Below are 22,562 nucleotides of genomic sequence, written 5' to 3' on the forward strand. Positions count from 1 at the left end.
AAAGAAAGAAAGAAAGAAAGAAAGAAAGAAGAAAGAAAGAAAGAAAGAAAGAAAGAAAGAAAGAAAGAAAGAAAGAAAGAAAGAAAAGAAAGAAAGAAAAAATAGTTGTACTATGTTTGCCATTAGCATAAATTCAGAATTATTTCAAAATGAAAATTTTAAGCTTTGGAAAGTAATATGTGAATTTTTTGGATTCTTGTAATGATTACTGTCTAACATTCCTTGTAGATTTTTTATTAAGAATATAAGATTAACTTCGGATTTGACTTGTGTTCATATTTTAGCCCTACATAGTCATTATTCCACTGGAATCTTATCATTATTCTACGTTCTTTAAAGAAGTCTGCCACAATTGTTATTTTTGTCTCTCAGTAACACATCCTCTTGCTAGGACATCCTTTGAGAATTTCTTCTTTATTTTTAAATTCCAACTGTGTACATATAGGAAGCCCTGGATTTTTTTCAATACTTATTCTTTTTTTTTTTTTTTTTTTTTGTTCTCTAAGATGCTTGGATCTGTAGGTCAGTAGTTGTACGTCTTTCAGTGTTTGTGGAAACTTTTCAGCCTTGACCTTTTCAGTAGGTTCTCTTTACTTTCTCTCCTCCTTCTGAGATTTCAATTATGTGTACTTGGGGCATAGATGCTGTTCTTCAGAGCGTAAGTTCTCTTCTATTTTGTGTACTCTTTTTTGTCTTTGTGGTTCAGCTTTGGTAAGTTCTACTAGTCTATACATAAACACACTTTTTGTGCTGAAACTTCTGATGAGACTTCATGTGCCTCACACTATGTTCACTGTTCGTTGTTGATGCTTTCTCTAACTTTTACATTTCATTGCTTCTTGTATTTCTAACTTCTGTGGAAATTCCTCACATATTAATGTGCTTATGTATGTATTCTATTTTTCTCACTGAATTTATTAATCCCTTAGTCAAAATTATTTTAAATTCCATATTTAAGGTATCTCTGAATCTAGTTATGCTGTTCCCTTTGTCTCTTCAAAATGAATTCTTTAGCACCTCTTTTTTCACCTTTGTGCCTCTGCAAGAGACAGACTTTTGATTGAATGGTGGACATTATGTGTAGTAGATACAGGGTAACTAAGAGATGTAAAAAATGGCCACATCTTCTCAAGCTAATGAATGTGGAGGGTTGAGTCAATGTTCTCAGGCATGGGGTACATCTGCATTTGACCATTATGCCAAAAACTTTGGTTCCTCTAGAATCAGATTTTACTGAGGGTAGCATTTGTTGTGTTGGAGGTACTAGTTCCATATTCCTCAATACTCCTGGTATCTCAATAGTCTCTGTCCCACTCTCATATTTCCCATCGTACCTGTGACTCAAAGAAGAGCTCTCTCCTCACTCTTGCCCTGTCTCCACAGGTTGACTGCTTTGTGTCTGATACTAGCTGCTCTCTGCCTTGAGGTAGGGAGGGATCCTCGCCATGGGTCTGTCTCTGTTTCCAGCCGGCCTTATGTCCTTTGGTCCTGGAAAGAGGTTGTTGTCTGATCCTGACATTGCCCTAGCTGTAGGGAACCTCTGATGGTTTGATCCACAGTGTTTTCCTGCCTTTGTCCAAGAAAGAGAGAATAATTATTTATTTATATTTTTCTTTCCTGCTCACAAGTTGCAGGGGACCTTCAGTCATATGTCATCGCATCTCAGCTCTAAACTGTTTCTTCGGACAAAAGAGTCCAGGTGGGGCTCTGCTACCTCTGTCTACCATCACTGCCACATCATTCTTTACACTGCACAGCAGCCCTGATTTTCTAGCAGAATAATCACATAATGGAATGGAGGGCTTTAGAATCAGATAATGTTAGGTTCAGGAATATTTGACTTTGCTCAACTTGTGCACCCTCTCTGAATCTCACCTGCTGATCATCAAACAAGGGTGAATAACACCTTTCCAGGAAACATCACGTACGTGTGATTGTTCCTGCACCACCAAAGGAAGTCAGTCCTAGTCCCCACTGGCACTCTTAATCCCTCTTGGCCTCAGTGCTGATGTGTTTGGAAGAGCTTGTGAGTTGGCCTAAACTCTTCTTGGAGATCCAGCTACCAGCTGTCCTATGCTACACTCTCAGGCTAGCCTACAACTGACATTTGCAATTTGTTCATATTTTTAGGCAGCTGTTTCTTGTCATCTTGTATTGCAGGCCACAGTATCACCCCTTGATCTGCCACAGGTGAGCCAGAATTCCCATGGGATCTCTTTCTGGAGAGGCCTTGTGTTCTAGTAAGCATTTCAAAGTATGTGGATCAAATATGGTCCCTTCACCCCAGTTCATTGATGTCTTCGAGAATGCGTATTTCATAAATCATCTGGCTCGTACTTGTTGGAAAGATAAAGATGATGTTTTCTCTAATTTTCCACATCCTAGGCAAAAGCCAGTGGTAAAAGTCTTATGTTTAATCAGTTGAAAACTAAATGAACTTAGGAATGCTTTGTGCTTGAGAAAGCAAATTAAGGAGCTCTGAACTTTCCATTAGGATGATTTAGACTGTCATTTCCTCCAAGGCTTGTCCTTACCAACTCAGTCATTTACACCATCACAAATGCTGACTACACCATGGGTGTGGTCCAACTTCCTGTCTCCCTTGTCAGACACCCCTCCTTACTGATTCTGTGGATCTTCCCTCCCTCGAAGAGAAAGTACTCTCAGTTCTAGAGTACTGAGAACAGAAGTAGCTGTCAGATGACTTAGAGCAAAGTGCACATCGCCCAGAAGAGGACACCAAAACCCAGAGGAGTGAAGCAACGAGTCCAAGGTCAACCAGGGTGAAGCGCTTCAGACACATCCAGCCCCAAACCCAGACATCTGGTGACTGGCTCCGTCCTTGAGTCAGCATGCCTTTCTGGGTCATTTCTGCCACCTCTGTACAGAGCAGACAAGGTCGCTGCTACATCATCTTTGTGAACTGCATAGCCGACCTGATTTCATAATGCAGTAGTGTAATCACATGATGAGATGAGAGGCTGTAGAACCGGACAACACTAGGTTCACTCGTGCATCAATACTTTGGGCTTAATCAAGTTGTCACACTCTGAGTATCACCCACTTGTCATAAAACAGGGGCCAGTAACACCTTCCTTTAAACGAGGTAGATGTGTGTGCACACATACAGTGTGTGCATGCATGTGCCTGGGTAAAACCCACACCTCTTATCAAGTGCAAGCACTGTGCAAAAATTGTCTCTTGTGCCTTTAATGAGGCAGAACAGATTCACTCTCAGACATTCTGATTCAGAGATTAGATTCTCCTCACATCCTGAAACCTTTCCCAGCACAACGCACAGGAAATGCCTAGAAGAGTTCCCAGCATGTGTATACACGTCTGTATTCTCCCCTTCTTATTGCCTGTCATTTAAATCTAAGCAAGCATGTATAAATCTCTGAAGGCATATTTGCATGTTTACTGTTTACAGTGGACATTTGCACTTCAGTATTTTTCTCTTCTTTCCTTTGGTCTCTTATCTTTTGCTAATTTGTATTTTCTACCATTTTAGAAAAACCAGTGTGTATTGATTGGATGCAGACCTTAACATTAGTTATTTGTCACTAAACAGTAGATGAGGCTCAGGTGAAGTGGATACCAGGCTATGTTGTTCTTAGGCACACGCATGCCCATCAAACACAAGGCAGCTTTGAATGTCTGAGCCAACAGGTGCAGGGTGAGGAACATTCTAGACTGTGTACCCTCCTCCACAGAAGTAAGTAGGGCACAGGACTAGAGTGTAAATCACATAAACACACTTCTAAAGGAACAGGAAAAGGCAATGCAATGTAGGATTTGGATACCACACCAAATGTTATGAATTGGAGGACTGAGGAACTCTTCATCACATCTTCCCCAAAGGACCCCATTTTGGTCTCCAGGGACAGCCCCAAAGGCATCTCCACATCCTGATTTAGAATGTCTGGCTCTAGGAAGCCCATGAATACTCGGCTCATCAGAACCCAGCACACATGCGTATGTCTACATATTTTTATATCCACCCACATTTGTCTCAGTTTTCATTTCATTTTTCATAGCCAAAATTCCTGTGTAAGACTGTGTTTAGGTTAAGACAGGAATGAACATCATCTTGGCATGCTGGAAGGAAACTAAAAATGGTTTTGTCCTCAGATTCCCAGTGGTCAGGAAGGCGACACAACAGAGTTCACTTTGATAGGAGCTCAGTGGAAAGCACTCAGCAGCAAAGTCATCTCTGGAGGACAGAGAGAGCGTTTCCCACAAGGAATATTTTTAGGAGAGTTAAAAAGAGGTGAAGTTGTCCATACCTTTGGGGATAGCAGCATTAATATTTTCTTGACAGTCCTCTCAATTATCACTGCATCTACAAACACATTTCTAAACCCCTCCCCATCTGCCCCAAGGAAGAGGGGCCTCTCTCCCTGTTTCATAGCTGAGCCATACCTTGTTACAATCATCAGTCCTTCTTTGTATGTAGAACAAAGTGAACTGTTCACTTGTCTTCTGTTTTTCCTATCCCTGTCCCTCATGAAATGTTCAACACACCATAATCACCAAGCGAACATTTCATAAATAAGGGAATGTTTGAGTGATGAGGAGAAACAGCAAGATTAGCATCCAAAAAGAACGGCTTCAAAAGCCACACAAGTGTAATCACCTGTTCTCATCTTACTTCCCTCTCTTCTGTTTCCTAACTGGATCACTCCATTCTGGAGATCATCTTGCCAACCAGTCCTGTCCAAGTCTACAGGCAAATATCCAAACTCATTAGCAAGATGCCTACAACTCTGAGCCATGCAGATCATGACTAATAGCCCCTCTTGGGTCCACTGGAATTGCACAAGATTCCTTGGACAAGAAAGGCTGTGCCCTTACAGCACCATGGAAGCAGCACACCAACGATGTAGGCTCCCTTCTACGCTGGTCTGGTGTCACCAAACTACAAGGACAGAAGGGCTCAGGGCCAGCCAAATAGCTCAAAGGATTAAAGTGCCTGCAAGCAGGCACAGGGGCCAGGGATTCGATCCCCAGGCCTGCTGTGCCAGCCCTGCTCCAGGGGTGCACTGAGACAGCAATTAAGAATAGACATGGTGGCATGTGACTGCAATCCCAGCACTTGGGAGTCTGTAAACAGGAGAATCACTATGAGTCCAGTCTAGTAGTAAGATCCTGAACACCCTGTAGACGCTTCCCTAAAATACAGAAAAAAAAAAAAAAAAGAAGTAGGGCTCTTGACCACATAGACTGACACAGAGTCTGACCATCTCATTGAGGAAAACGACTCCCTTCCGAGTGGCAGCTAAATGGCCCTAACGTTTAATGAAGTACCTCTCTGCTCTCCTTTCAAAGATTTGACAGTGGAAAGTACAGAGAGCCAATCGTTTAAGGTAAAAATACTAAGGCTGAAAATGCAGCATATACATATAAAAAAGAAAGCAAAAATAGAAGACTAGTATTTGTCTCTGCCCTTATACTAGGAATACCTATATCACACCATCTCCAGAAAAAAAAAAAGGGATTTATAGAAGGTAACGACTACTTTCTTAGAGCTGCTACAACCAAGTACCAAAATTTGGGTGTTTTGAAACAATAGATCACATTGTCTAGCGGTTCTAGAGTCTGGAAGAACGGCACATGGTGTCAGCAGCAACATGCTCTTTCTGACAGCTCTGGGAAGAAGGGTTTCTTGTATCATCACTGTTGTGGTACCTGCCTACAATATTTAGCACTCCTTGGCTTGTAGCTCCATGAGTCCAACTTGAGTCTAAATGTCTCAGGACTCAGTGTTAATAGCAGTGCACAAGAGCTGGCCTGGGCTGTCTGAATTCAGTGGATCCAAATTTGTCCCTAAGCCAAGCAACCACAAATATGCCAGTGGTTCAGTGAGCAGCCCTGGCCACAACTAGCAACCAGCAAGAACCTTGCTACAGCTGTCAGCTAGCTTTCTAAGACCTGAGAAAGGTAAACAGCACCTGACACTTGTCAGGTCTCATTGCCAACTGTGTCTTCCTTGCTCTGACATCTCATATGAATTGACACGATAATAAACTTTTCTCTTAACTCTTCAAATAACCGGGTACACATTAATCCTCTTACTTATCGAGTCAGGCATTCTGCCATGCCCACAGTTTTGAGTAAGACAGGCATGTTTCCTGTTTCAACCAGTGATACTGACACTGAGAAAATAAGACTTCCCCCATTACAAACACAAGGCGTTCATCAGTTTTATTTCAACTGCTTTGATCATAAAATGCACAGGAAGCCCAGAGCTCATGACCCAGAGACCTTGCCCTTCACCCTCAGCCATCAGAGCTCATGACCCAGAGACCTTGCCCTTCACCCTCAGCCATCTCCTTCCTATAGACCCCAAGGCTTCTTCTAAGAAGGAAGGAGCAACAGAACAGACACTTCCACTGTCCTAAATCAGCAAGTGTGAGTTAAAGCAAAACAATCCTGATGCCCAGCCCTGCAGTAGTGTGGGGCAGTGTTGTGTTCCCAAACTGAGACTCCTTCTGTGGGACTAAGCCCATGCGCTTCCCTGGGGTGGGTGATCTACAGCCGCCCTATGTTGGCTCCCTCCTACTCCCCACCTACCTTCCTGATCTCCGCCATGGTTCCTGCACTACAGAGGCAGCCACTTGTACTTCACTCCTCTTTTCAGAGTCTAGCCTGGAAGCCCCCAAATGAAGACAACATTTAATTGTCCCTTAGTTCATTGGCATTCAACTCACTAAATGTTAACTACAGGCATTCCACAGGTACCTGTGACATACCGTACCCTGGTCCCCTACAGTAGGAAGAATAAGAGGTGTTGCAGAACCAGCCAAAACCCTTTGAAGACAGACACATCCAACAGTATGGTATAGGTATTTGCACTGTAATTTCTAAGTTTCTTGCCATTCTCACCTAAGAGCTAATTTTTGAGCTTGAAGAAAAAAAGAAAAACAGAAAGAGTGACAATTCAAGTGAAGAAATCCTACGAGGAATGTCAAAGGGTAAAAACTAAACAACTTACAGAGACAAAAGAAAATAATCTACTTTGGTCTGTGACAAACTAAAGATGGTGGCTAATGCTTTGATGTATTACCTCAAGAGCAGGTGTCTATGTCCCCTCCAGCGCAATCCTCAAAGTAACTGGTAGTCTTTATTCACTGTCTCTAGTAGCTCTACATCTTAGAAACAAGCTGCCATGCCTGAAGGAAGTTCAAGCATCCAAAGGAGAGGCATATATAGAGAGAAATCAGGATGGCTCTTTAGGGATGACCAGCCCCAATTTGTGTGTCCAGAGAGTCCGCCATCTTGATGTGGATCCTTTTGTGCTAACTGAGCTGCCCTAGCTGGCCCCATAGTGCTCTACCCAAATTGAAGATTTGTAAACAGAATAAATGATTTCTGTCTTGAGTAACTAGTTTTGACAGAGATTTGTGATACAGCAGTAAATAACCAGACCATATTGTTTACAGAGTTGCTGAAAGTTATCAAATCACACAGCAGTCTACTACAAATGCACCAACCCCAGTCTGAACCAAGCTTGCTTTCTTGCTTTTCCTAGTGTTCTGTAGCAAGAAAGTTAAGCAAGCACTGAGTAAACAAACAGTCTTTATGCGTCTGAGTCATTGATTAGGGTCACAAGATCTTATTCTCTTGTCAAATTTAATTTTCATTAAGGAAAGCTGTTCTTGCTAATGAGCCAATTAGCTTGTAAATAAAAACTATCACGAGTCTCTCTCTGTGAACACCATTATTGTGTTTCCAAGAAGGAGGAAAACACTAAGTAAAATTTGTTTAAATAATAAAAAATCAGCCCTAAAAGAGTAGTTTGGAGCAGAACTGATTGAAGGGAAGATATTTTGAAATGCTTGTGACAAGTGCTTCTCATCGGTCTAGAAGTATAGCTCCATGTGATTAAGTGATTAAGTGATTCTCCAGCACTCACACCCTGCACAGCCCTGATTCCGTGAGGACCGCTCATTTTAAACAAATCATTTTCTCTGAAACAAGTAAGGATTTGCTTATCTTTGCTTTCATTCTCAACATTCAATCAAATACTGACCTAAAGCACGGACCTTCAACTCTGTGACTCAGAATCATCAGAAAGTACACTCTTACAGCGCAAACGAACAAGCTGTATTTTCAGCTAAGAAGCTACCTTTTGGAAAGTTGAATACAATTTCTCCCAGAAAATCCCCTCCTGACTCTTACCAAAGGACTTTCTCAGTGAGGGGAATTCTGTGATTTGTTAAGATGAATTCTGCCAGCCCGATGCCTGCTGCTTTCCAGCCTCCATTTCAAGTACAGCCCATGCTCCCTGCACTTATTCAAAACAGCAACATCTATCAAAGCAACAAATTCAAAACAGGTGCCTAGTTAGCATGTAAATTTAGAACTACTTTATATTTCTTTCATTGCAGTCAATGTGCTCATGACATCTAGACTTCTGCAGTTTCAGTCCCAAATTCCTACAACTTTAAAATATGGCAAATTAGAAACAACAAAACTAAAGAAACTTGACTCCCCACCAGTGAAGAAACTTAGCAAACAAAATTCAAGTCCAGGTCCAATGTCCATTAATTGGTTCCAGTTGACTTGGAGCCCCCTGCCTTGACGGAGCTCACTCCCAAGCCCAGCCCACTCTGCTCTGGGAGACTAGAGTTTACAAATGCTGGATTCAGCGCACATTCCCAGGATAGCTTGCACTATGTGTTGTTTCTCTTAGGTAAGTGAATCCCCAAGCTTCATTTGGGCCACTTCCAACTCTAGCTGACACTGGTAATCCTGGTGACACTTAACAACATAAGACCTTTTCCTATGATATGCAGTCCATGTGTTAGTCATGCTTACTTTCAGCAATTCTTGGTGAATGTCTACAACTCTCATGCCATCTGTTTCTAGTAATGTTTTATTCAAACCTACTAGAAAGAAGAGAAAGGCACTGTATAAGCCCCAAGCATCCAAATATTTTATTTCTATGACAGACATTTCCATGTACTTTCTCCTTAACCATGTAATTAACCAAAGAAAACAAAACATCTCTTATAGGCCAGAAAGAATTCACCAGTAGGTGAGGAATGACCTTAGGAAGCTATGCTTCAGACTGCCTGAATGTGAATTCTGGTGTCATTTCTTATTGAATGCATGAGTACAGGAATTCATTTCACCATCCAAGCCATAACTTTCCATCTTCAAGTGGAGAAGAGTATGGTATCTGGGCTGCATTAGGATTAGGTGGGTTGTGCCAGCCAAATGGCTCAGCGAATTAAAGTGCCTGTTTAGGCAGAAGCAGGGGCCAGGAGTTCAATCCCTGGGCCTGCCATGCTGGCCCTGCCCCTGAGATGGCGATTGAGATTGGGCATGGTGGTGTACGCCTATAATCCCAGCACTCGGGAGGCTGTAAACAGGAGGATCACTATGAGTCCAATCTATGCAGTAAGACTCTGTGGACCCTGTAGACCCTGTACTAAAAATACAAAATATATAAATAAATAAATAATAATAAAAGGATGAGATGGATAAACTCAGTACAGCATGAATCACAGATACAAATACCAGGCAAGAGCTTTGTTAAAGTTACCCATGACTGTAATGCAAATCATTACCATGAAATGATGTCCATTCCTAGAATCGTTGTGCTCTTTTTCCTCCCAGTGGTTTAATTATGCCTTTGCCTTTGTTTTCACTTGCTCTATTCTTATTTCTGCAACAGATTTTTCCTTTCCCTTCCACATTGCACTGATTTTCACACTTACTGTTTTGATCTCTCTCTTCTCACCAAGCGACTTATTCATTAGTTGGTGAATTTACAGGTTGTTCTTACTGAGTCCTGAGAAGCAGAGAGTTAATATGAAAAAAATGTGGGTAAGGCAGGTTAAGGGTACAGCAGCTGGATTAAACGACTGACAGCACACACCAACATCATCACCATAATCTTGGATGGCATTTTTGGACCTGGGTCCCCAGTGACATTTTGGGGTTATGACGAAGAGAATACTCTCTACAATCTCTGAGACAGATGCTACAAGGAAGCCACTTTGCAGAGACTGAGAGTGCAGAACAAAGAGGCTAAGTAATTTAGTCCATATGCATGCAGCTCAAGGCTAAAATATCCCAAGCCAGTCTATATATTTGCTCCAGGGTTTCTCCTTGACAAACCTTCTCCTCTTGGCAGGGCACCCAGCACCCTCAGTACCTGCTAGAAGGCCCAAGCCAAGGACTGGGGCAGTGTTTCTTAAACTGCAATCCATGCAGTACAAAGACAGCCAACGACCTTTATCTTTTTTTTAATATATATTCTTTATTTTGTTTACAGTTTCAAAACTGATTAATAGGACAGTTTCAATAATCAATACATTGTACATTGTTGTCTTCTTAGTGGTTATCCATAGTACAAGAAGCAGACAGGATATCCTGTCCAAACACTACTAGTACAAATCTTTCTTCTCATTGAATTAAGTGAAAGTAACTGTATATCTATCCTAACTATTCTGCATATACAGATACAAAATGGTCCTTCCTTTGTATCGCCTGTTTTTGTTTAGTCCTGTCAGAGATGGATCCACCCACTACTGTGTTTTTGCTGTGTCTGGTGCTAGGGGGAAGAAAACTGAAGCTGACGCAAAACTCTCTACCCCCAGGAGAGGCCATAGCAGGGCCTCACCCCAGGAGGGAAGCCGGCCCTGCAGCCTGCCCACCAGGGGCCATTGCCCTGTGACTGCACCCCTGGCAGTCATTAGCCATCACCCAGCACAAACCCAGGAGCAGATGACCTCAGAAGCCACTGCCACGCATTGCATGATTGGTCGAGACTGCAGGTGCTCAAAGGCTGCAGAGGAGAGAGGCAGCCCTTGAGCTGGAGGGGTCAGAAAGCCACAGGAAAGGGGAAGTAGAATCATCTGTGTGTTGCAGGAGTGAGTCAGGAGGGGCAGAGACAGATGGACACACGTGCTGACCATGAAAGGAGCTCAGCTGGCCCCTCAGAGAGGCCTGGAGCCAAAGCTGAACTGTCTCTGAAGAGGTCAGATGAAAACTCACCCAAAGAAGCTTCATGGGGCCCATTTAATTCACTGCTCAGCCCTCTGTCTGCAGGTGTCTATGGGTGGGGACAGCTCACTGTCCTCTTGGTCCCAAGGCAATCAGCAAATCTTGCGACCTACGACCTCAGTTCTGCCTCTCTGCTCTCTGAGGTTCAGAGTCCACCCTATTCATACAGTGAGGATCTTCACATCCTGGCTCCCACAGGTGAGGCAAATGGAGGAAAACCGGCCCAGGAGTGGCCTGGCCTCGCAGACAGAACCTGCAGCAGGGGGCCCCATGGTTCCTGTCGGCTCTCCAGAGGTTTTGAGCAGCAGAGCATTCCCTTCTGTCTGCTTCTAGGAGGGGAGCAGGTATCTGGGATTTGCTAGGACTTGTTTGGAAAATGCTTCCATCCAAAACCAAGGAGTGAAGCTGTGGGAATGAAGCAAAGAGTAGAAAAACACCAAGAAGGACACTGGCACTCAGGAGGCTACGCAATGGTATCTTTTAAGTAAAAGCAACCCTTACGTCTATGGACCTCTTATAGAGAGGACAGCATCTGACTTTTAAAAATTGATCCATTCTCAATTCTCACCTATTAGAAATTATATTTTCTTTTAATGAAACCTTACAATAAAGCTCAATCATGCATGATTCCAAGCTTTTTTTTTTAACTCTTCTGAAGCAAAGGTCACTGGATACAAAGCAAATGCCAGATTTTATCCTGCCAGCCCTATGAGAACACAGTCTGCTGAGCTGATTTCAGTAAAAGCAGCTGTGTGGAGGTCATTTGTTTGTCCTGGACTTAGCCTGGGGCAGCACAGGACAAAGCCACGAGAGCCTGGGTTCTCCTCGACCTCAAGGACGTCTGCTCAGAAGCAGCCCAGTGTGTCCAGACTCACCTTGTCCTTCTGCGAAGCTCAGCCCTGCACAGAACACAGTCACATTCAGCATGGTCCAGCTGCACTGCAAATGCAAGCCCCAGGCCAGTGGGACTGACAAACTCTCCTGTGGTTTAATAATTACAGGCACACACGCTTTGTGTACAGGTTTCAAATCTGAAGTGTCCTTCATCCTTTAAATCTCTACCTTATCAGTCTTTGCAGAGTTCAAACAGTGAGATTATTTTCCCCTAGACTATCAGAAGTGGTTGATGTTCACCATGACCTAGCTCAGGTAATGCATACAACAGAGAGGTCTGCTGGCTCCCTCATGACTTGGCTCTGCTCAGCGTAGTGGGGGGTGATGGAACAGAGGGGTAGTTAGCCCTCTGTGAGGCTGAAACAGGAGGATGGAAAGCAGAAGCAAGCTGAGCCTAGCCTGGAACATTTAGAACTTAGGAAAACCATGTCGCCAAATATTAACATCAAGAGAGGGCTGGAGACATAGCTCAGTGTGAGAACCCTGGGTTTAATCCTTAGTACTACACAAACAAAAAATCTTTAACATAAAATGGAATATAAATGTAGTTGATGGCAATTAGTGACACATCTAAAGGACAAAATCTACACACACATATAGGTGGCTCAAGCAAATCATCATTGTGTACACTAACATTATGTTTGCAGTATGCAGAAGGAAGGGTTGAGGCTTTTCAAAGATGGCACTGTAACTAAGAAGGAGATTTTCAAGCCTTATCACCACGGTTCTCAGAGTATGAACTCTAAGCTCATAACACTGGCAAGTTTTGGAAAGTAGATGGAAAAATGGCCTCCATGCCCCCACCTCAGGGCTTTGAATCAGAAACCCTGGAGACAGGAGAGCTACCTGGCATCTGCACAAGCCGTCCAGGTTGTGCTGCCTCTAGCCGGCTATGAGGATAGCAAGACTAGAAGGAAGTTTTGTGCCAACAGATGAACTGAGCAGGGCCTTCTGGTCAAGCAAGATGACAGGATATGAAGAGGAGAGGACAGAGAAGGAAGAACCAGGAGCAGGGGGCAAGCATGGCTCTGAGAACTGGCAGGCAGCCTGGTAGACTACAGTATGTAACACCAAGGAGTGGGTGGAAGATACGGATCAGACCATGAAACACTCTCATCTGTACACTCTGGGCTGAGAGAAGTCACTGAGCTCTAGATAGAAGGGCATCATGAAGTAGTGCTGCCCCCGGTAGGCACCTTTTGAATTCAGATCTGCTGCCACCTTATAAACATCCAAACATGGTGCCAAGGCTAGGAAGTTACACTGACACCACTTCTCCAAACACTCCTCCAAGTAAGACATTGTCCTGACAATCAAAGGGGTCAAATTCATAGCAACAATGTCCTTAGCATTTTAATTTCATAGCTAGAAGTCATGAGCCATTAAACTACCATAGAACAGCTCAGAAATAGCATTCGGCTTTCTCATTGTAGACATTACCAGAGACGTCTCTATCTAAGTGATAAAGACCTAAGACACACAGTAAGCATCACCAGGATGCACAAAATACATTTTGCAATGAAAATTAATAACCCTGTGTATTTGCCTATGGAGGAAGATTGAACAGCAAAGTGCAAAGCACTAAATGTGTAATACCAAGTGAAGGGAGCCAATCTGAAGCGGCTGTGTATCCTACAATCTCAATTACATGATGCACTGGGAACTATGGAGACAGTAAAAAGGATCAGCGGCTGTCAGGATGAGGAGCAGGGAGGGGAGGAAGGGAAGTGACAAGGGCGGTCAGAAAAGTGAAACCAGTCTGTGTCAGGTTGTAATGGCGGATGCTCCTTGTGTCAAATGTGCATCGTTTGTTTCCATCTCTGGAGGATCATTTCTTGAAGCACAAGCCAGGCTATCATTTCCTCTGTCGAAAAAAAATTTAAAAAAAAAAGAACAGAGCACTCTCTCTTGACGTCATTACCCAGCATCCCTTCCACAACATCACTTTTGCTGCGCTCCTCTTGTTCCTTCTTTAGTAAAACTCAAATTATTGAGTTGTCTTTAGCCTCTCCTTCAGTCCTCCTTATTCCTCCCTGTCTACATCCACTTTATCCAGGCTTGTGTTCCATCACTCTGCAGAAATGACTCAAAAAGGATCTACTGAATGGAAGAAGGTACCATCCTCTACCATCTCCTCATTGGACACATTGTGCAGTTCCCATTCCTTTTGCTGCAACCATCCTGATGCAGGACAAATTAAAGATTATAACATGGAATCCATGATGACCACACAAGTGGTATGAGTGACATAGAAGTCATCCATTTGTTCATTAAAAGCATACATGAAAAAATTGGTTGAAGCTCTTTCTTGCTTTGGCTTTGTAAGACAGGCTTCCATTCAGTCCTGGTGGTCAGCTATAGCCTACTAGCTCTGTAACCCATAAGGCAAACACATGCACAGTTTGAGACTACAGGATTCATTCATTTCTCCTCTGAGGAATAAAGGAAAGAGAAGATAAAACAAAGAATGGAGAGAGAGAGAGAAAGAAAGAAAAGGGGAGGAGAAAGGTAGAACAGAAAAAAGGGAGCAGACAGAACAGCTCAGGAGGATGGGAGGGATGAAGGAAGGAAGGAAAGGAAGGAAGGGAGGGAGGGAGGGAGGGAGGGAAAGCAGCACCACTCAGAAGATAGTTCTGTTAAAAAAACATTGATTTTTCTATCCATATTCCATAACAAGGAATGATTCTATGAAATAATTGCTCCTTAAATCTCCCTAGCCTTTAGTAAGCATGCTTTTAAATATTTATGTGGTCTATTTATCTTCTGTATGAAATTTTTCTCCATGACAATTACTGGTAATTGCTCCTTAAGTGCTCCTCAGAACAAAGAGAATGCAGCTAAGGCACACCTGAAAAATACTGAGTTTCTCAGATTGCTCCTGTATCATGAGAAAAATCCTCAAGCGCTCCTTCCTTACCCATTAATGTGGATCTCATTTGCCACGAGTGAGTTGAGCCAGGTAGGTTGTTCTTGCACCAAGTGTCCACAGCCAAGGACAAGAGCAGGTTGAATCCACTGCCCTGCTCCCAGCTTGCACCTCAGGACTGTCCACTCAGAATCCCCAGGAACACAGCTCTGGACCACCCTGGGCCTTTCTCAGCCAATGAGGATGCAACTACATCCCACCCTGAAAATGGTCTATGTCATTGGTTTTAGGAAAACAAAGCAAATTGAGGAGCCTCAAGTAGCTCAGAGTTGACTGCTGTTGATAGCAAGTGGGAGGCAGTACTAAGGGGTAGGTGAAGGAGGGCCACAAAATTACCAGGGCGACTCTGACCACAATTTCCCAAAATGTGGGCGAGATCTCTTTGGCCTGAGAAGATTACAATTAGCACACAGAGGCAGCACTCTGTCACATCACCCAAACCATGAGAAAGCTCTTCTCATCTAGATTCTCTTTCAAACTGGTATCAGAAAGAGTCCCAGCACAGTGCCTTATTTCACGAATGTCTTCCAAGCTTGTCCTCCTTTTTCAACTCACTACACGATGACTCTAAACTCTGGACTCTCAGAAACTATAATAATTTGAGCGGGGGTGATGGCTTGGTAGAATAAGCACTTCCCTGGCAAGCGCAAGGGCCTGAGTTCAATCCCCACTTCTGCCAAAAAAAAAAAAAGAAAAAAGAAACTATAATAATTCACTAACACTTCTCCACCGTATTTATTTTTATTGTGTAATCTGTGATGAGTGATGTTGGTTCTCTGTGTTAATCTCATAGTAAGAGAAAGTCAATATTTTAGTTACCTTAGTTACATAAACGTGGTGGAGATGGCATCCAGCACAAAAAGGCTGGCGAGGGCATTGCTCAGACACTAAAGCTGGAGTGGCACTAGGTTATATCACAGGCTGCAGGACAGCAGAACCAGGGCTATCTGTCCCAGGGGCATCCCAGCACTTGTTACAGCACCAGACGCATAGCCACAAGATGTCACTAAGTAATACTAGAATAAATTAAGGGCAAAGGGAAGGAAGGTCACTCATGGACCCACTACAGAGGATAAGTAAAGGATGGAACTGCGATCAAGTTTCTGTCTGCAGGCCGGTTTTGTAGAGGTATAATCCAAGACAAACATGAGTTTTTCCACTGAAATACAAGAAAAAGGGTTGGAATTTGTTTTATCTGACTGTCTTCGACTCACAGGGACAACTGTTCTTGTATCAGGCAACGATTTTGCTTCTGAACATTTCTATTAATTTCCTAGGCAAATTATCTCATGGTATCTTGCTTTCTAGTTTGTTGTTATTATTGTTTCCCTGTCTCATTCAGTGATTTAACACAGAGCAGATTACTTACAAGCCTCTATCCACAGAGTGGTCCATGTTATGGGCACCCTAGATGGGGCCGCATCATCGTTCTTGATAACCGAAAAAGAATTCTTACTTCTATGCGTAAAGCACCTATGTAACAACAGTGCCTAAACCATCTTATACTGTAGTGTACTAAAATTTCATTGAAGAAGGTATCACTAGGGGAAGAGACATCTACAGGCATCCTGATCTTCTGAATAATGAAAAAGCAAATGAGACTGCAAAGGCAGCGTTGGGTTTCTCTGATACGAAGCAGCTTTGGAGAGATTGGCATCCACTAGGCAACACCTGGATCTCCCAGTTACCTCCAGAAATTGGAGAGTACCTCCCTGATGATGGCCTCCAACAGCACACAACTAGACTGTGGGAAACCCTTCACCAGTGTCAAGGGAAGGCAGCCAGCAACTTCACCGTGTGGCTCAGTGCTTTCAAGGATGGAAACATCCTCTCTCAAGAGAATGGAAAGGGAATCTTATATAACCTGGCTATGCATGCAAGGCAGATTTGGCAGGGCACAGGGCCAGCTCCATACACAAAACAATTCCCAAGAAATAACATAAAATGATATCATCTGTCCTGATTCACAGAGATCTTCCCTAAGAATCGATTTGAGTCCAGCAGCTAAGGCATGTCCTGTACCTAGGGCCTACAGCTTAGAGATATTTTTCAATTCTCTCAGTAAGTTCATTCATAAGCTTATTCAGACACTCTTAATACTTCAAGTGAAATTAATAGGTTCAGAGCACCAGGGAATGCTATGCAATGTGTGAGTCAGCACTCTTAAATTGGATTAAGATTTTTAAAAGAATTAGTAAGTCAAATCTAAGTCAAATAAATCTCTTCAACTGAAGAACAGGCTTTTGAGAGTGAGAGTGGGCACACCAAATATCACACCCAACGGAAGAAAAGGGCTCAAAATCCACTTCCACCTCTTACTACCCAGGTGGCCCTGGGAAAATTGCATCAACATGAACAAAATCTGAATTTTAACTGTTTAAAACTTTAAATATAAAAATACCCAGAAGACAGGATTCAAGTGCAAATCTGGATCAGAGCCTTTGCCTGCAGCTTCTCCATGGCTTCAGAGTCAGATTTCTTTCACGACAGCTCCAAGGCCTCCCGTGGCCAGGGCACAGGCTCCTGCTGAACTTCCTTTCACCCAGAGTCTGAAGTCCCAGAAAGTCATTGCTGCTGCGTCCAGTTGTTCAAGTTCTAAAGCCAACCCAGATGCAAGGGCAGTGCCATCAGATTCCATCACCCAGTGAGAGAAGTAGCAAGACACTGTCCTTCTGTCACAAAGGCCACCTGTCACCACAGATGATGACATCACTGTTCTGGGGTTCAGTTGCCTGGGGCATTACAGAAGACAGCTTTGCTCGCTGACGTTGAGGGTTTTGCTGTTGTGTTGTAGTTGTGACAGAGTATGTGCGAAGAACTTAATTGAAACACAGTAAATAGTGTGTGTCCTTCATAAAAGTATATTGGCCCCTTATTAGAAAATGACCTTTCAGAGTAATTTTTCCAGGAAGAAAAACAAGTTGATGGCAAGTCCAATTTGCTTCCAGCCAAATTAAACACTAGCTTCACAAAATGAAAGGAAAACCATATGTTATTTTCAAAATGGCTTCCCAAGAGGGCAAGAAGTATTGCAAAGGGGTATTCAAGATGTGGAATGGAAAGACACTGTCAAAGAGAACTTATTACCTCCATGTATAACAAGAATAATCTCTAGTCCCTTGCCACCCAGTTATGGTTCAGAAAGCCTAATGAAAATTCTAGGAGGGAATTAAATTTAATTTGTTGTTCTAGGCTTGGAGTTGACCCACAGCTATTCCAAGGATTCAGTGAACCTTCTGAATTTCAGAAAAATAATTTCAAGATGGTTAGTCAATCTCAAGATCAGAAAGGAAAAAATAACACAGATTTTTTTAAAAAGCCTAGTTGACTTAAGGAAACAGAAGCCATAAGATCTATTACCGGTTTCATCTTTATGAATATAGGCATTTCTTTTCAGTAAAAATGAAGAAAAAGGCAACCCAGAGTACTGAAAAATATGCTAGGATATGCCATTCTAAAGACGTAATTGAAGAGGCAAGCTTTTACACACTGTTTACTACAGGATACTGAAGGCAATTTTAGAAAATCAGCTCATAAATTCAACTGGATGCATGAAGTCATTGCCTCTGAGAAACTTAATTTAAAACCTAAGAATAAAAAAATGATCAGAGGATGACAATGATATAGAGATATTTCCAATTTAAACTCAGGATTACAGGGCTTACATTTCATCCTGGGCTTTACGGTTACTAAAACCTAGGTTCCTCAATGACATTTACATGATCACTACTTTTTCTTATTTTATAATGTATCTGAATACTATATATATATATATATATATATATATATATAGTAGAATACATGTCTTATTATATGTATTGTGTGCACACCTAAAATAAAGCAAGTGCATTACAAAAGGAGGGGCTAACCTATAATAGGGTATATTAGAATAAAACCACGAATACTTCTACATATTAAAAATAGAATCACACAAATAATGGATATATTATACATAAAAAATTGTTTAGAATAACAATCTTGCCTTGGTTACTCTTCTCTCATTACTGGGACAAATACCTGGCACTCAAAATTAGGGAAGGAAAGGTTCATTTAGCTCAGTTTGTGGGGGTTTCAGACCATACTCAGCTGGCTCCAAAGCTGGGTTGCACATGGCAGAGGGCAGCAGTTCATGCAGCAAAACAGCAAGAGCAAGAGGAAAGGACAACAATGGCTGCAGAAAGCAAGTCCGTCTCCCTTGTATTGCATTCAGGCTGTCTGCTCACACCCATAATCCCAGCAGCACTCATACCCATAATCCCAGCAGCACTTACACCCATAATCCCAGTGGATCATGAGTTGATCACAAACTCGAGAAGTCTGCCCCATGATTGCATGAGGCTTTGGGAGGACAACTAGACACAAACCATAGCAAATCCCAACTGTTACACTATGTAAAGATTATTAAAAATAAATAACTGTTGAAAAGAATTAAGATATCTTGGAAAAATTCTTTTATTCTTGAGTTTGTATTTCACTATTAATGGATGGTCAGAGAATGTTTTATAGTTATTTGAAATAATTCTCCTTGAAATACTTCAAGGAGAATTATTAATTAAATAATTGCATCAATTAAATAGTTGCATCATCAACATTGTTTAAATTTTTCTTTCAGTTTTCAGAGATTAAGCATTATTTTTGCTTTAATTCTATCCATAGTTATTTATATGGTTCCACAAAATTCTTCCATATTTAGAAAATTCTCCTTTTTCATTCACATCTACTCTACTGTTCTACTCTGTCCCTTCTTCCACTGTGGCCACAATTATTTTAGTTCTTTGGCTTATCCTTAAATACATACACATACATATATGACACATATACATTCACATATACATGTACATACATACATAACACATATGTATGTATGTACATAGTATATACATATATAGTATGTAGTGTACTACATATACTTTAATGCATTCATGTTGACCATTTTTATTCCTATTTCATCACCTTTCATTAAGCAATATAATACTATACATAATCTTTTCTTGCTGCTTTTTAGCTTAGCAATGTACCCTAGAGATAATTATTAATTTTTTAAAACAACTGCCTAATACCCAGAAAATGACCATTCCATATGTCATTAAGGTGGTCTCTTGCTTGTAATCTGACATATTCTCATATTTTGTCAATATGCTGTTGTGAAGAATAGCCCTGGAGGGCTAGGGAGATAGCTCAGTGGTCTAAGCAACTGCCTGGCAAGCAGAACTACCTAGGTTCAGTCCCCCTAGTACTGCATGCCGTGCCTGCCCTAGAATCCTGGGCATGCTACGTCAGTCCCAAAACTGGGCGTGGTGGTGCCTGCCTGCAATCCCAGGTGGGGCAGGTTGAAACAGGAGGATCACTGTGACTGGCCTGAGTAGCAAGACCCTGTATCAAATTAATAAATAAATACAAGTTTAAAAAGAAAAAATAGCCCTGGAATTCTGTTTTTTTAAATATCTTTTCAACTAGAGAACTATAATTTTGGGGGAAAAAAAAAAAGTAGACCATTTACACAGATTACAAATGCTCCAAATACTTATCACCTACTTTTTCTTCTTTTCTTATAAATGTACTGAAAGAAGTAACCTGAGAGAAAAATTAAAACTAAAAGCCCAAGGACTGTAAAGTTTTTACATATTGTTAAGAGATCTGGCCTCTAAAGCAGTTAAACAACAAACTGAATCTACAGGGCAAAAGTCAGTACTGTGTCTTGAAAATGAAGACATTCAGTCCAAAAATAATAATTTCATAATAATGACCTGGCTGCAAAACCCTTAGGTTACACTTTTTGGAGACTGGATAGAAGGGAGGGAACAGAAAACAAAATTTCCCTCAGTTCCTTTTTATACATGGAGTGAGTTATCCAGTTCTCTGTGAACTTTGATAAGCTAAATATTGGTGAAGGCATTCAAAAATATCTTTTGCCGATAATGTATGAAATCCATAGCTTCAAAAATAAAAAAATTATCTAAGTTTATAAATCACTTAAGAAACAAAATTCATAAAAACAAGCAGTAAAAAGATGCATTAAAAAAAAGTCAAAACAAAACTATCAAAATAGGACTGGGAACATAGTGCAGCGGTCTAAGTCCCAGCCCGGCAAGCACAAGGTCCAGAGTTCTAACCTCAGTGTCACATGTCATGTCGGCCCCAGAACCCGAAGTATGTGTGCCGGCCACTGAAACCAAGCATGGTGATGCACGTCTGTAATTCCGGGGAGGCTGAGGCAGGAAAATCACTCTGAGCCTGAGCTGTGTAGCAAGACTCTGTACCAAATAAATAAATAAATAAATAAATAATGATTTTAAAAAAATAAAAATATCAAAATAGTTTAATCAGTTCATGCAACACTTCATGCAAACAGGTCAAAGTACCTTCTTAAAGTTTCTCAGCACTGACTGTGTACAATCAATGTTATGTTGTTTATAAAACTACCTGCAGAGAATTCAGGGCACCTTTAAAGTCAGAGTTATTTAGTGTTGACACTGATCTATCTTTTATTGGAGCCTTACTATTTAAGCATTAGAATAAGCAAGTAGCATTGATGTATTATTACATAAATGTGATAAAAATGCAGTTTATTTATTAAATAAATTCAGCCAATAAATCAGCCAAAGAGAGGGAAAATAAGACAGCAGCATCTACAGTACACACACACACACACACACACACACACACATTTGCCATCATATAATGACAAAAGGCAAATTTTTCATCCAAGCTGTAAAAACCATACACATTTCAGTGCCAAATAACATACAGTGAAAATACAAGTGCAAGCTAAAATGCATTAGAAGGCAAAGAGAAAGTGACAAATGGTACTAGATGGCACTGACAAACTACTTTAGGAAATGGAGAAATGAATTAGAAAAAAAAAAAACACAAAGAATTTGAATTACACAAATAGTAATGTCGACTTAATTGTTATAAATCAAAGCTGGCAACCCTTGATGGTACATAGAATCTTTGTAAAATGACTAATGAAAAGAAAAAGCTCCTTAGACATCACATTTTATTTTAAATCAATCCTCTGCCAAGTGAAAAACCATTAGGCATTAATGCCATTTTAGCTCAACTCTATCAAAAACAGAACATCTATTATATAAAAGTGGCAGCAGCACTTACCAATAGTACTTTGGGGTTATTCTTGTAACTTTATACAATAAATTATGAAGTATAGATACGATTTTCCATCTTACATTTTAAACGTAGCGAATGAAAAATTGTGGAGACTGCATGTTTAGTGCTATGCATGTTAATTATAAACTATTCCCCTGATGAAGCAAATGTTTTCTACACCTTACCAGAGGACAAGTAATAAAGTCCAAATTCTTTTTAGTTTTGCAGTCCACAGTGTCGGTGGAGGACAGTACCAGCGTTTGCCTCAGGCTGCACATTTTTTAAATTCTCAAAAAAATGGAGCGTTGGTATACACTGGGTCATCTAATTTTTCCCTTTAGGACTGTGCTTCCACCATTTCAAATACATTTCATTTTTTTTTTTTTGCTCATTAACTGCTTCATTGCAATATTTATTTTACTGCAGTGGTCTGCAACAGAACCCACTACGTCTCAGAAGTCTGCCTGCACCATAGCCTTTTTCTTTCTCAACTTTTATTTTTTGCTAGTTCTTGTTTGCAGCATATAATGATTATCTTCATTGTGGGGAGTTGTCACATAGACATAAAACATCTTATTTCTTTTCTTTCCTATGTTCCCCTTCCCTCTCTGTATCTCTC

General features: G+C 41.3%; 1 protein-coding gene across 7 annotated transcripts in view; it reads right to left on the minus strand.

The window, feature by feature from the left end:
- Nucleotides 1-22,562, minus strand: part of Pid1 (phosphotyrosine interaction domain containing 1) — a 250,941-nt gene that overhangs the window by 148,861 nt on the left and 79,518 nt on the right. The window contains exon 1 of one of the 7 annotated variants that reach the window (XM_023722263.1): nucleotides 11,892-11,912. The exons of the other annotated variants lie outside the window; for them this stretch is intronic. The gene's annotated coding sequence lies outside the window, so the exon portion shown is untranslated. Of the gene's footprint in view, nucleotides 1-11,891; nucleotides 11,913-22,562 lie in introns of those variants that run through there. 7 annotated transcript variants of the gene reach the window in all.

The sequence above is a fragment of the Octodon degus genome, unplaced genomic scaffold (assembly GCF_000260255.1).
Source record: "Octodon degus isolate 3935 unplaced genomic scaffold, OctDeg1.0 scaffold00089, whole genome shotgun sequence".
In the NCBI taxonomy this organism is placed as follows: domain Eukaryota; kingdom Metazoa; phylum Chordata; class Mammalia; order Rodentia; family Octodontidae; genus Octodon; species Octodon degus.